Source organism: Poecilia latipinna, unplaced genomic scaffold, assembly GCF_001443285.1.
Source record: "Poecilia latipinna isolate Pla-1442-1.1 unplaced genomic scaffold, P_latipinna-1.0 Scaffold5098, whole genome shotgun sequence".
NCBI classification, from domain to species: domain Eukaryota; kingdom Metazoa; phylum Chordata; class Actinopteri; order Cyprinodontiformes; family Poeciliidae; genus Poecilia; species Poecilia latipinna.
In genome coordinates this window covers 1-14,770 of record NW_015117714.1, presented here as the reverse complement: position 1 = coordinate 14,770, position 14,770 = coordinate 1, and the positions used below count along the sequence as shown (strand labels likewise).

Genomic DNA, 14,770 nt, shown 5'->3' with positions numbered 1-14,770 from the left:
TCAGCTGGGGATCTGCAGTCTTGCTGTGGCACTGCAGGCTCAGCCATATGTTGTGGTTCTGAAGCATCCGTCCCAGGAATCTCCTGAAGGTGACGTCTGTTGCGACGAGTCACACTCCCGTTGACCATTTCCACAAGGTAGGATCTTGGCTCCTTGGACTTGCTGATGACTTTGGCAGGCGTTGTCCACCCTTTTTCCCCATCAAGTTTGACTCTCACATTTTGACCAGGGAGAAGTTCGGGAAGGGGGCGAGCTGAATATCTGCGGTTGTAGAAGAATCTGTAAGAATCTTTAGCTTTGGTATCCTTTAAGTAGACTAGGTCTGGGTCAACAGCGCTTGGCATCAATGTTTTTTCCAGGACAGGAACAGTGGTGCGGATCTGTCGGCCAGTCATAAGTTGCGCTGGACTGGAACCTGTTGCTGCTACTGGTGTGGAGCGGTAACTCATAAGGGCTAAGCAGGGGTCAGGCTGTTTGAGGATGTACTTGGCAGTCTGAACACCCCTTTCTGCAGCTCCATTAGACTGCGGGTAATGGGGGCTTGAGGTTATGTGAGTGAACCCATACCTCAGCTTGAATTCTCGGAAATCTGACGATGTAAACTGTGTCCCGTTATCGCTGACGAGTTCCAGCGGGATGCCTCACCTCTCTTCCAATGTCAACATGTATGCCTACATTTCTACACTTAAACAGTTTCCTAAAGTGGATTTTCAATCGAAGCAGGAAATAATACTAAAGGAAGACCAACACCGGAGCTGAAAGGTTTGCTTCACACTATGAGACAGAAGGGTAGCATTTTAATGAAATTATGGAAGTCAGCAGAAAAAGACAAAAAAGTAATGCGAGTCTTGATTTATTCTCAATGTCTTCCAACCAAAGCCAAAAACAGAATGAAGGACGACCGTTGGCGTCGTCTCCACCTCACCTTCTCCCCTTCACAATAAGAGCGTACATTCTGGTGTGTACATTTATTGTATGCGATACACACAGGCCCCCTTTGAACACACAGAATGTCACAAACACAAAAACACATAACATGTGAAACAACATTACAAGTATAGATAAGAAAACAAACACACAAAGGAAAAAGTAAACAGCAGCAACAAACCAAATAACTGAAATACCTAATGGCTTCTTTTCGCAGGAACAGGGGTTGAAGTTGAAAGAGACTCTCCAGATCGATTGCTACCAAACTGTCCACCTGAGGGGGACAGACCAGCTGTAAGAGAAGGACCTGGAAGAGTGTAAAGAAACTGGGGGACTCAGCTGGGTTCCCTGGTGGCCAGCGGCGCCGGTGTTACGTCAATCCGCGTTTCCCCATCAGATACGGTTCCCCCTGCGTCTTCTTGCCGCTCCGCCCCGCCCACGCGGCAAAATACGCCGAGCTCGTTATTAGCACTTAGAACTACAGATACAGTAAAGCTCAAACATGTTTCAGCAAAATTGTCACAGTTTCTTCACATTTTTGCGTGAAACTAATAGTAATAATACTAATAACAATAATAATAACAATAATAATAACAATAATAAATACATATATGTCACATATATATTATAATTATTATAAATATATATATGTTAGATAGATAGATAGATAGATAGATAGATAGATAGATAGATAGATAGATAGATAGATAGATAGTGCTACATGAAATAAAAACTAGGCAATGCATTTTAATGCTCAATATTACCCATCAGATACCGTTCACCCTGTTTTAAAGGGTGAGGAACGTTATCTGATGGGTAAAATATGCCCATCAGTTACTGTTCCCCCACTTTAAAACAGGGGGATACCGTTCCTGTTTTAAAGTGGGGGAACAACATCAAGGGTGCGTAGAACTTATTGAGTGCATCTGGCAGTGAGGGGTCCCTTGAACATTGTGCACCCTTGATGTTGTGGTTAGTGATGCACTTGATGCCCTTCCACATGCGCCGGGGGCCATTGGTGGTGAAGTGACCTTGAATTTTCTGGCCGTATGCGGCTTTGGCCCTCACAATGCCTGCAGCCAGTTCTTTCCTCGCTTCTAGGAGTGCTGATGCCTCGCCTGTCCTGAACACAGCGTCCCGAGCTTTCAGCAGAGCTCTCACCTCAGCATTCAGCCAGGGTTTCTGGTTCAGGTAACAGGTTACTGTCTTGGTGGTGACATCATCAGCACACTTGGAGATGAAGCCAAGGACAGAGGAGGTGTATTCCTCCAGGTCCACCTCTCCCTCATAAGTAGCTGAAAACAGTCCTGGAGCACAAAGGCTGCATCCCTGGGCCACACAGTGACTGTCTTCTTTGTTGGTCTGATCCGTCTCATCAGTGGATGATATGCTGGCGCCAGGAGGATGGAGATGTGGTCAGAGAGGCCAAGATGGGGACGAGGAAGGGCTCTGTACGCACCGTGAATGTTGGTGTACACACAGTCAAGAGTGTTGTCTCCGTGTGTGGGAAAGGTGACGTGCTGGTAAAAACTGGGCAGAGTGTCCGTCAGTTTCACATTGTTAAAGTCCCCTTCAACCACATAAAACGCCTCCTGTGGATACTAATTTAATACTTTCCTGTGGTGTCCCATTTTCTATATTCAAACTCTCAGAATAATTCTTCTTTCTTTTAGAAAAATTTTAATCCATCTAAACATATGACCATTTATACCCAGTCTTCTAATTTTGATTAAGATCATATCATATGCTCTCAATGTCAAAAAATACTGCCACAACACTCTATTTATTCACTTGAATAAATTCTAATTTCATGCTCTAAACATAAAACATCGCCCTCGCCTGAAACTCTGAGACGATAAGAGTCAATGACAGAGGTTGTCTGCAGGTGTGACAGCAGCTCCAGGGCTCCATCTGGTGGAGAACCTGAAGAGATGGAAGGAGATGGAAACCCCACACAAAACCCAAAACCCAGACTCCCAACAACAGGTTTATCATATATCGTAAAGTTAATATTTTAACCACAAATGTAAATGTGAATTTTACCAGGTTCTTGCTATTATAATTTATACTGACTAAAACTAAAAACAAAAAATAAGGTGCTTAGTTTGGAGTTGGTTATTTAAAACCATTAGATAGGAGGGACACACAGCAGCTGACATAAGATCTTGGAAATTAATGACCCATTAAAAATAAACATAATGTTTTGTGTTGCTTTTTTATTTCAAAATGTGCTCATTTACATAAAAACAATTTGAGACTAATATGTTCTCCTTTCCTTTGTGATGAGCACAGCTTTTGCTCATCACAAAGTAACTAAAATACAATTTTAATGAGGTACTTATTACTTTTAATATTAGTAAGTTTATTTGTACTTAAGTGCAATTTCTTAAATTAATATCTTCGGCACCTCTCTCTCTGTTTTAAAATAAATTAGCTATCGTTTGCTGCAGTTTTATTAGGTTTTGATTTTGCTTGAATTAAAAATTCGCTGTCCCATGGTGTTTTTCCTGGTGTTTATTTTAAAGTCTATGAATGATAAGTGATTTATTGTTCATCCTGTCCTAGTGCAAGCAGCATGTTTTTATGTCTGTGGACCACCTGAAAAAAATGTTCCAGTCCATAAATCAAACACACCAATCTAATCAGCAACCATCGTCTTTTAGAGTTATCATTTAATACGAGTGAAATCTCCCCCGGGGGTCTGGGGGTCACCAAGGGGGTAGAGGCTCCATCACACAGCACGGACAGTTCAGAAACATTTCGGAATTAGAAAAACAATCTATTTATAAACAGATTAAGTTGTGTCTTAAAGTCCCTATCGGTAGATCTATTTTGACTCAAAGCGCAGCAGCCATTCTCCCACTCAATGTGTTTCAAATGTTTTTTAGAATCTTTCTAGCCAGCACCTTCCTCACTCTTATTTTTGTGTCTTTCAGCTGCTGCTCGGCAGTTTGACCCAAAGCTGACAAACACTAAAGCGAAACTGTGGAGAAGTGGCTCCTGCACCACAGTGGGAGGGAGGCATCAAGGAACCAAAGTGACACCAACACAAGTCAAAGTTGGGTTACCCAACACCTACTGTTTCTGTGGTTCATGGAGTACAAGGCTGGACGCTGGTCTTCCATGGACAATAGACTGTTGTGACAGTCAAAATGGAGTCAGATATGTTTACAGATCTATGTCTGTTTTCCTAAATAAAATCTAATATTAATACCATGTTGCCATATTTAAGTTTGTGTACACACATTTTTGGAAATATGGCCACTAACCACTTTCAGTATCATTTCAATGTGAGGCTTCAACATGGATTCAACTATAATATTTCACTCATATTTTTCCATCTGGGATTCCAGTATGACAATGCTTGTTCTACATCTGTTTCTTAAAGATGGTTGTTAAATGTGTGTTAAAGTTAAATGTGATGAGGTAAAATTGAACATTATAAAATATTGAGGCCAAATAAGCTGAAGCAGCATGTACAGCAAATTGTTTGTGCTTGGGAGTGAGAACAAAGGCCAGCAGGGTGGGGTAGGAACAGGACAGGATATGGACTTTTTCTGTAGTCCAAAAATAGATTCTGAAAACACTGTTGCTCAAAGGTTAGTGTGTGGGTAGGAAGAAGACCAGGTGGCTGCAGGTTGAAGAGGAAACATAGTCAAAATTAATCAGCATAGTTCAAATTTAAGCACAGTTTCAGGAGTATCCAATTGGAAAAAAAAATATTTTTTTCTGTGTCATCAAATTGATTGGACTGATTCACTTTGTGCTAAAGAGGACCCTGTTTTGCTGCACCTGCTTCTTTTGAACGCCTCTACAAAAGCTTGGCAAGCTGCTATGGCAAGCAGGCTGGAGGGGGAAAGCTTTAAAGCTGGGCTAAAAGTCTGTTTCTATAATGAAATAAGAAAACCTCAAAAGGTGCTGCGCGTCTCAGTTCTAAATAATTATATTAGTCGCCAGGCCTTTGTCAAGATCAATTGGACAGCCTTTCCTCCTTGTTTAGGATGCTGTGCAGCTGGACTCATTTTGGGTAATACCTTTTAAACTTTACTCTTTTCTTATGATGCGTAACCACAGCAACAGGGTGCCTTACAGCACCCTTATTTGTTGTTTCCAGAAGCTTCTAACATTGCAAAAGCTGAAATAAAACCACAACTGAAGCCAGAAAACCCAGAGGAGTTAGAAAGGAAGCAGAGCAGGAACAAAGAGGAAATTCAAACCATCTCTTCCATTAAGCACAATAGGCAATGTGAGATCGTCAGCTAACAGGTTGGATGAACTTCAAGCCCTGACAAGAACTCAGCAAGAATATAGGGAATGACTGCAGGATTGTATGCCCAACTCCACTGTCTTTCTGCCAGGTTTCCTAACTATACAGTCAGGCAGAGATTTAAAGAGCAGTTGGAAAAGGAAAGAAAGTGGATTAGCAGTGCAACAGTCAGCAACAGATGGTGTCATCCAGAGGGCTGTTTCTCAAAAGCAGGATTCAGAAATTCAGGATAAGAGATAAAAGTCAAGCTTGACATAATGTGACCAGTTCATCCTGGCTTTATCTGTTTTATGAAGATCAAACCAGACTTAAATGGGCCAGCCCCAATGCTCGCACTTTCACCCTTCTGCTGTTCAAATGTTCATGTTGAAGGGATTGCGTGTGTAGTGCTCCCCAATTCTCCACATTTGTCTGTTGCTCAACCCCTTTTGGTTTCTATTTCCAAACTTGTGCTAAGCCTGCATCCAGGCAGACTTTGGACTTCATTGATGCATGTGATGTTTTGAATTAAAAGGCTGAATAAAGGTGCTGAGAGGATTATTGAGGCTTTTATTTTGAAATTTTCAGTAAGCTTCATTTTAATGACCACACTAATTCAATGTGTAACAGTGGTTTGTTTAAACCAGTCACATAAAGCCCACAAGAGCAATTACCTGATGTAAAAATTGTCAAGGCTTTTATTTTGAAATTTTCAGTAAGCTTCATTTTAAATGGCCACACTAATCCAATGTGTAACAGTGGTTGGTTTAATCCAACTATATTATGCCTAAAATAGCAAATAGTTCTAAATCCCTCCTCTGTAATAACTGAGTGTTCCACCATGTTGTAGTTCTGACCTTCTGCTCAGGCCTCTGTTTTAACTGAGTCTTGGCCATAGACAGAACTACAGCTATGGCAGTTATAGCTGCTGGTTTGTAGTCCAAACCAGCAGCTCTGCCTTTCTCTGTGTTCTGTTGCTATAGCGATTAATCCTCAGCCAAATGCTGTGTGTGAGAGACAGAAAGGTGGAGAAGGATTTCTATCTTTCTGAGACACCCAGTCAGTTTTGATGAAAAAAGCAGTCCGAACAACTGCTTCCCATTCAGGATCCGTAAGGCCGATCCAAAAACAGTTTGAAGCATATGAGAGGGCTATTTGTCATCTCCAATAGTACCGCGATTCACATCTGTAGGTCACTCAGAGAAATACCAGCGATGAGAGAAAAATGGTGTGCGCTGAGCTTAGAAATTTTTCAGAAAAGTCTGAAAATGAATGGTTGAGTGCCTGAAGGTACCCTGTCACATGATTTCACTCTGAAAGCATGTGACAGAAAACTGTCAGCCCTAGAGAAATTTTGAAAACATTTTACGGGAGCAGGCATGCCATGACTGACTTTCATACCAATAGAGCAATTTTTGCAGCCATGAGAGCGATTTCAAAATTACTTTAGGGTCAAAAATCCACTCCATTTCTCACTCTGCGGTTTCGTCAGTTGGAAATTTCGCTCGTTTTTAACTTTTTACGTTGCCATAGTAACTCCGATCCCCAATAAAAATAATAGCAATAATGCCGGACTTGAGGCGCATTAACGGTGATGGAAGAATAATAAATAATAAAGAGACATTCTATTGGGTATAGAACAATAGGTGCCTGCCATGCAATGCATAAGGAGAGCAGTGACTGACGTCAGTCACTGCTCTCCTTATGCATTGCTATGGCATGTCCCAATAATAGTAATAATAATAAATAATAATAATAATAATAATAATAATAATAATAATAATAATAATATGTTAATATAGTTAGTAACATATTAACCAATCTATTAACATATTAATAACATATTAATAACTTTAATATGTTAATAGCTTTATTAACATATTAACAGACTGGGCTGTTGTGTTTTCGCAACACTTAAAAAAATATTTCAGTTGAATATTAAAAATGAGGGTGGTTTTCAGGAAGTGTCATTTGTGAATAAAAAACTTAGCTGAAAGGAAGACTCAAATTAATGCATTGATTTTACATCAAATAAATGCAAGATATTTTAATTGATCATTGTTTTATAGAAATCAGTTTGGCATTGACATTAAAAGGTTGTTTTGTAATTTTTTCTTATGATTCTAAAAGGAATAAAAATTGGTTCGTATGGAGTGTTTAGTCAAGTAGTTTTAGAATATTTCATAAAAAACTAAAGCCAGTAATCTCAAAAACAGAAGTAAACCAGAGTTCTTATTAATTTCATAAACAAAACTAGAGTCTGAGGTCCAGCAGCAAAGAAACAGGAAGCTTGGAGCCCAGCTGTGAGGCCAGAGGAACTTGAGGTCCCCAAGCACCTCACCTGATGAGGCGTTTGGATTGAAGAACCTTGAAGTCCTTCCAGTAAGTTCCTGGAAGTCCTAGAAGCACTTTAAAGGGAAGGCAACCCACATATAGAGGCTCAGAAGCTGGGGAAGACGGCCCACTTACAGACACAGGGAACAGAGACGGGTCGAGATCTGGAGAGTGCTGTAGAGCTCTGGAGACGACCATGAAGCCTGGTATATTTTGGCGTTTGGTTAGAGAGGATGAATGAACCGAGGAAACGGTGGTAGGTGCTGCAGAGTCTGGTGGTGGAGACTGGAAAGGAGTTGTGGAGGAGGGTGAAGAGCAGAAGGCTGGGAGCGCTGGCTTAGGCGGAGTTGGATCACCAGCCATAACTGCCACAGCTGCCTGACTATGTCACTTCACCTCCTCCAACATTTACTAAGTCTGTGGATGGGAGATAAGGAGACCAAGCCTGCAGGGCAAGAATATGGCTATTCAAACAATACCAGTGAATTGTTTGTTAATGGAGCAGGGTTTAGCTTTTACTGTTTGTTTTAGACGTTCACAGGGGCGCCGCCAGGAAACTTGGCCCCATGACAAAGAATTAAATTGGGCCCCCTGCTGTTACAATGTCTTGAGTCTATTTGACCCATAAAAAGTGGCACAATTTTAAAGGCATGTATAACTGCCTTGCTTTCTTGTCATGAGAGTTTGTTATGAGACAGACAATCTGAGAAAAGATGAATCTCCTCTACCTCCCCCTGATCTTCTACTGTCGGCTGAAGATTGTTATTGACACCCTAAAACCCACCTCCTGGACTATCTGGACTGACGAGGCTGTTATTTATTCTAATTTTATAAAGATTGTTTGAATTTCTGTCACTACACTGTGTTCCAAATTATTATGCAAATTGGATTTAAGTGTCAAAGATAAAAATGTTTGTTGTGCTATTAAATTCATAGATGGTATTGTGTCCCAGGTTCCTTTGAATCACTGTAATTAATTTCAGAGAGCTGGGTTGATTAGTTTGTCTGGTGAGCTCAATTAAAGGAAATCTACTTAAGAAGGATGTTCCACATTATTAAGCAGGCCACAGGTTTCAAGTAATATGGGAAAGAGAGGATCTCTCTGCTGATGAAAATCATCAGATAGTGTAGTGCCATATGACAAAGTATGAAAACATTAGAGATTTAATGAAAACTAAAGAGATTTGTGGCTGATTCAGAACAAAGATGGGTTTGTGCAGACAAAGGCATAATGAGGAAGGTTTCTGTTAGACATTGATGGGATTAAGAAAGCAGCTGCTAAAATGGCCTTACAAAGCAGCAAACGGTTATTTGAAGCTGTTGGTGCCTCTGGAACCTCAAGGTGGAGGATCCTCCAGAGGCTTGCGGTGCATGAACCTACTATTCGGCCACCCCTAGCCAGTGTTCACAAGCAGAAATGGTCTCAGTGGGCCCAGCCGTACATGAAGATTCATTTTCAAACAGACTTGTTCACTGACAACATGGCTGTGACATCAGCAAGGAAGTGGTGGAGTCATGTTTTGGGCCAAAATCATGGGGAGAGAGCTGGTCGGCCCCTTCAGAGACCCCGAAGCTGTGACCTCAGCAAAGTATATGGACTTTCTGACTGATCACTTTCTTTCATGGTTCAAAAAGAAAAGCCGTACCTTCAGTAGCAAAATCATATTCATGCATGACAATGCATGGTGCAAGGAATACCTCTGTGTTATTGGCTGTTATGGGTGTAAAAGGGGAGAAACTCATGGTCTGGTCACCATCCTCCTCTGACCTCTGACCTATTGAGAACCTTTGGAGTTTCCTCAAGCAGAACATCTGAGGGTGGGATGCAGTTCATATCAAAACAGCAGCTCTGGGAAGGTATTCTGACATCCTGCAAAGAAATTAAAGCAGAAACTATCCACAAACTCACCAGTTCAATGGATGCAAGAATTGTGCAGGTGATATGACAGAAGGGGTCCTATGTTAACATGTAACTGTCTGTTAAGATGTTTTTGATTGAAATAGATTTTGATTTTAGTACCTGTGACCACATAATGCTGCACATTTAAAGAATGACCGTTTGCAGTTCTTTATAGTCCATAAAATGTTTAGAAAATCTGCTGTGCATAATAATTTGGAACAGTGCATTTTGAGTTTTTTAGTTTTGAAAAAAATACTGTTCTCATTGGGAGCTTTCAGTAAAATTTCATTTATATTGTAATAGTTAATGACTTGAAAATTATACTGACCATCATTTGCATTGACTATTTAAGAAAATCTGAGAAAATATCACTTGCTTAATAATATTGTTTTGTTGTGTAATTGCTAAAAGAGCAGTAAGACAGGTAAAATCTACATAAACTCCCTGGAATGATGCTAACTAGGCTGTCACTGAAAACAGTGTTGCTCACCGTTTTCACTGGGACAGGGAGGAGGGGTTATTCTGATATGGGGGTTAAAGCTGCTGCTGACTGTTGTTAAGTGTGGTAAAAGGTACAGGGACAACTTAACTGTGCTAAATGGTTGATAATCTCACAGAGTCAATCCACCTCTCTTGGAGAAAAACTGGGCTACAAATTGACACTCTTGTCTTTTTTCTCTCCCTCCTTTTGGAAACCTGACTTTATTTTATTTATTTTTTTCTTGGTGGCATAGTAACAGCCACAGTCGTTCTTGTCTTCTACTGACTGCTCCTGAACACCGTCACCGTCAAGCGCAAAGCAGGAAGGAACCATTCCATGCAGATCCAAATGTGTTCGTTTTGGTCTGGAAGTGGTAACATTTATTTTTTACTGATAAAAACAATTAAAACAACACAATATAATTCATTTTGTAATTGACAAGGCCCCATTTTTTTTCTTTTTCAGTGAAGAGAAAAAAAAAAATTTGTGGAGGGCTCCCTGTCGATCAGGGGCCCTTGGAATTGTTCTAACTTTCCCCCCTGGAAGTTCAAAATCCATCATGGCTTTTCTGCTGGGTCCTGTTGACTGGAGTGTGCTAGTGATAAACCCAAATGCTTTAGTCATCAAGTAGTTTTAGAATATTTAATGAAAAAATAGAAGAACAATAGCAAAAATTAACTTGCCAAATTCAGATAAAGTCCATTAATTCCATCATGATGGCAGAGTGGGCTGCACAGTTGTGCTGTTGGTAGTGCTGTTGCCTTGCAGCAAGAAGGTTCTGGGTTTGATTCCCAACCCGGAGTCTTTCTGCATGGAGTTTGCATGTTCTCCCTGTGCATGGTGGGTTCTCTCCGGGTACTCCTGCTTCCTCCCACAGTCCAAAAACATGACTGTCAGGTTAATTGGTCTCGCTAAATTCTCCCTAGGCGTGAGTGTGTGTGTGTGTGTGTGTGTGAGTGTGTGTGTGTGTGTGTGTGTGTGTGTGTGTGTGTGTGTGTGTGTGTGCATGGTTGGTTGTCCTGTCTGTTTCTGTGTTGCCTTATGACAGACTGGCGACCTGTCCAGGATGACCCCACCTCTCGCCCGAAACGGTCACTGGAGATAGGCACCAGCACCTCCCCCACCAGGGACAAGGGTGTTAGAAAAAGATGGATGGCAGAGTGATATGATCAAGATGTTAAGTACCAATCAAGATGAATCAAGAAAGGTGTTGAACTAAACAAATTAGATCGGGAGACAGCTACAATCTGGCAAAAAAAAAAAAAAGACGATGCAGTTAGGACTACATTCTATTCATTCAAAGACTGCAGTAATAAGTAGCAGGTAGATACTGAGTTATGTCAATTTAAAAATAAAATCTTTTGTAAGATAAAGAGGTTCTTAATCCAGCATTTCTCAGGCTTCCTGATAGGGGTCGGTGTAACAGAGACAAAAGCTTGTGTGTGTCTGTGTGAGTTTTGATCAAAATGATTGTAGAGTTGTATGTGTTTATGAGAGTTTTGATCAATGCGTTTGTTTGAAGCCACCTAGTGGTGTGATTAGTGACTGCATGCAGCGGGTCCGTCAGGCTTCCCCCTCCAGGTTGCTGGTGCTGGTGGAGGAAGGTGCGAGAGAGGCAGCTCTTCACTTCTTTTTTTACTTTGGGTCATATTTTTCTAGTTCAGCAATTAACAAAGTACTGTAAAAATATTTAACATCTACAAATATAATTTGTAAAGTTTTTCTCGTAGTTGGGCTGGAAAAATGTGACCCTCTGAGTGGGAGCTGGTGTTGGTGGCTGACCACTCAGTCACGGCGCTAACCGTGTCTTTTATTTTTCAGCCTGTCGGACCACTTGCCTGCAGTCAAAGCCACACTGTGAAGAGTTTTTTATTCTGTATTGTACTAGGTGACCGACAACTAGACAAGAAGAGTTACATCAGCAAGGTCAAGTGTCAATCCACAGCAGGAAACCTAGAACCGCTGCTATCAGGAGTGGCTTCCTTCACACAGCAAACTGCTGCAGTCATAATTTCAGGCAATGTTTCGCCCATTTCCTGCTCTGGGGGAGAAGGGAGTTAGAGTTGGAGGAGGGCCGTATCAGGGGCCGTTTAGGACAAAAACTATGTTTTGTCTCACAAACACTACTAAAGATTCAGACACACACAAAATACTAAAATTGCACATATACACTATTAAAATATCACACATGATGCATACAATTTTTCTCTCTGACACACACAAAAGACTAAGATTGAGCATTACACTACTAAAATATCACACACACACACAAAGCCTTCTGAGTTCTGTTCAATCCATAATCTGAACATAGAGGATGGACCAACTGTCTACTGTTGAGAAAATAAATTTAAAAAAAGCTAGGTTTAAAACTTAACATGTCTTGATTCAAATACCCTAATTGTGGTTTTAAAATCAGTAATGTATTCTGGCCTATTGACCTTTATTTTACTTGTAGTTACAGCAAAACTTTCTACACAGAAGTAACAAATCAGATTTGCTCTTGCAACTCTCAAAAGATGTCTTTGGTAAATGAATGTATGTCTCCGTTGTTCTGCAGTTTCTGTTGTAAGTTTATGCATTGTCTTCTATTGGATTAAACTCTGTAATTCTGTGCTGTTTTCTTCTGAGTGACTACATGCGGCCCGCCGAGAGGACCTGGGATCTAAGAGGAAGAGAGAGAGCCAAACTTATTCCAAAATTAATTAATTCAGAGAATCTCTTCCTTAACACTACCTAAACCAGTGGTCTTAAACTGCAGTCCTCATCAGTTTGCAGAACCCTGCAACTTTGTTGCAATAGATTTGTCCATTGACCTACATACTTGAATAAAGTACCAAACCCCCCTCATTAGCAAGCAGTCAATATCTACAGAGCTCTGCTAATGAGCTTATATTGGAGCCATGTGTACTGAAGGAGAGATACATCTAAAGACACTGACCCTGTTCTGGACTTTGATACAGGTGACCTAAACTAACATTTTGGAAAAGAGCATTAATCAGAAAAACCGAAAAGCAGGGACACAATACTGAACTTTGGTACTGCAGAACTTTGATGAGTGATCAGACAAGGCTTTTTCTTCCTTGTCAATAAATGACCTAATTTAAGTGTTTCTCTATATCCCACCGAACTGCAACACATCAGGAGTAACAAAAAAAAAAAAATATTCAAGATCAACTCAATTAAAAGCTGTTACTGGCCACCATGGATTTGATTCGATTTGATGGAAACACAGATCTTTGAGGTGGAATTAAACTTGTTTTTCTCTCTCTCTCTCTGTTTCTCTCTAACTCTCGCTTTGTTTCTCCCTCTGTTTTTTTCTGCATTTCTCTCTCTACTATGACATACGTTTCATGAACAAACTGGTAAGATTCACAAAGTGAGCTTTATTTTGAAATCTTCTAGCCCGGGCTGTGCGCCATCTGCCAGATTTTACGTCTCAGACACGCCCCTCTTGGCTCGTGACCGGTTGATTTGTGACCAATCACACCACACCATCTGTAAACATGGCGTCTTTCTGCAAGTTGGCATTTGTAGTCATTCTGCTCTGTACATGTTTGCTATATATTTCAGCAACAGACAGTACAGGTAAACCTAAGAAAAAGAAGGACATTCGAGACTACAATGACGCAGATATGGCGCGGCTTCTGGAACAGTGGGAGGTTTGTGAACTTCTTGGTTTACATTTAAATGTTAGCCTGCTTGTTATGTGTCCAGGACTAATGAAACTTCCTCAGTAACCGTTGCTTGATACGGTTTTCAAAGAAACGATAGTGATCAGTAATATAATCTAACAGAAACAGCAGGTTTATATAGAGAACACCACGTAGACACATCAGACAACATTAACGGCAGATACAAATTTGATGGGGTGGCAGTTAGAGTTTTCAGGAAGCCAAGTACAGCTGCGTGGTACGAAGCCCTTTGTTGGGAGTTATTGCTACATGAAATTGCTTGAATTGAAGAGAGTACTTCACTGCCAGCGAATTTAGTATCGGCGAATCTACCCTAGTGAAAAAAAAATACTTTTAGTATATTTCAAATATACGTTGTAAGTACATTTTAAGTATACTATTAAGTGTACTACCTATAAATGTATACGAAGTGTACTAAAAGTATGCTTGTTCCAATTTTGACATAACTTTAAACATACTTAAATATAATTGTACCAAAATACACTTTAAAGAAATATATTAAATAAAAGTATACTTTAAGTGAACAAAATATGTTTTTGGTCCAGTAATAAATCCACCACATCGAGAAAGCCTGCTGGCATTAAATCAGTTTTATAGGCATCACAGACCACAGACATGTCATCATGATGACACCATCTTGAATTTGTCGGCTCAACTGAGAGCGTGGATGTGGCGTTGAATCATTGCTGTCTTTGGTTTTAAAAAGTGATGAGTATCACCATGTATAATTTTTTTTGTTGGTTTTGTAACAAAGTTGAAACCATACATTTTGACATAAGACTCAGCATTCCCCCCAGCCCCAACACTCTGAATTTGATATTTGCTAAGTAGCAGAATAATAAGAAAGATAATACATATTTTCAATTACTCTGTATTTTAAAGTCATAAATTTACATACACTTTCTTAGAATATAGTGGCATTTTATTTTAATGCTGTCTAATTTGGGTCAGACATTTTGAGTTCCTCCACAAGCGTCTTGTAGTAATTTGCTGGAATTTTGACCAATTCAATTCTAGTTCAAATTCAAATAACTTTATTGATCCCATTTTTTCCATCCTGCTGACATAACAGGTGTAACTGAGTCAGACCACTGGCTCTGACAGGGATAATTGTAAAAATAAATTATTGGCCAATATAAAAGAGAAGTTTGCTTAGTTCTCTCTTGTATCTTTACAGAAGTGACAGAAAC

At 40.2% G+C, this 14,770-nt stretch overlaps 1 long non-coding RNA gene across 1 annotated transcript; it reads left to right on the top strand.

Moving 5' to 3' along the window:
* Window positions 1-11: 11 nt before the first annotated feature.
* Window positions 12-1,416, top strand: LOC106943290 (uncharacterized). Its single transcript, XR_001423882.1, has 3 exons — window positions 12-25; window positions 756-762; window positions 1,287-1,416. It is a non-coding gene; the product is annotated as an uncharacterized LOC106943290 (long non-coding RNA).
* Window positions 1,417-14,770: the final 13,354 nt, after the last annotated feature.